The following is an 878-nucleotide window of genomic DNA, read 5'->3' as shown; positions in this document are numbered from 1 at the left end:
ATCCCGTTGCCGGTCCCCGGTCCGGTACGGGGGCAACACTGAGGGTTGCGATCCATTGCCGGACACGGAAAAAGACAAAAAAAGACAAAAAAAAAAAAAATGCTTTTAATAGATATGGATATAAAAAGATACATTTAATAGTTATGAATATTAAGTTATAAAGTTTATAAGTATAATAAGTAGCATAAGTTATAAAGTGTAATAATAAAGTGAACATATGTGAACCTACCACCCAACTTAAAAGAGTAGAACATTATTAATCTTATTGAAGCTACTTGTGTGTCCCCTCTCCAATCACTCCTCTCCTCTTCATTCTCCAGAACTTTATGTTTATCGTTCCCTTGATTTGGCTCTACTTTATTTATTTATTTGTTCATTTATTTATTATTTATTAAATTAATTTTATTTTATTATTGAATCAAAATAGATTATACATATTTTGAAAGTTGAACATTGAGATATGTTGATCAAATCAATATTACTAGCAAATATATTGTTACAAATCATAATTACTCTTTATGCCCCTCGTCCAATCTCTTTCCTTCCCCCATTCCCTTCACCTCCCCCTTCTAATTGCCCTAGATTTCTTCTCTCCTTCTGAAAGAATAATGGTTACTCTGTTAATTTGTTGCCTAGATGATCTGTCCAATGCTGAGAGATGTGATCAGGTCCCTCAATATTATCATAGAGCAGATGTTTCGTCTGTCACTCTGAAATGGGCTTTGTGGAAAGAGACATCCTCTCCTTTTCTTTGTCTCTGCTGTTGGCTCTTCTTGTGTGAATGCACTCCAGTGGCTGGCAGACCATCTGTGTGGTGGCTGAGGCATCTAGCCGCTTTTGCAGCAGCCATGTTTATTGTGATGGCTGTGGTGGGCCAC

Source organism: Galeopterus variegatus, unplaced genomic scaffold, assembly GCF_000696425.1.
Source record: "Galeopterus variegatus unplaced genomic scaffold, G_variegatus-3.0.2 Scaffold12107, whole genome shotgun sequence".
Taxonomy (NCBI): domain Eukaryota; kingdom Metazoa; phylum Chordata; class Mammalia; order Dermoptera; family Cynocephalidae; genus Galeopterus; species Galeopterus variegatus.
Note: the sequence above shows the minus strand (reverse complement) of the source record.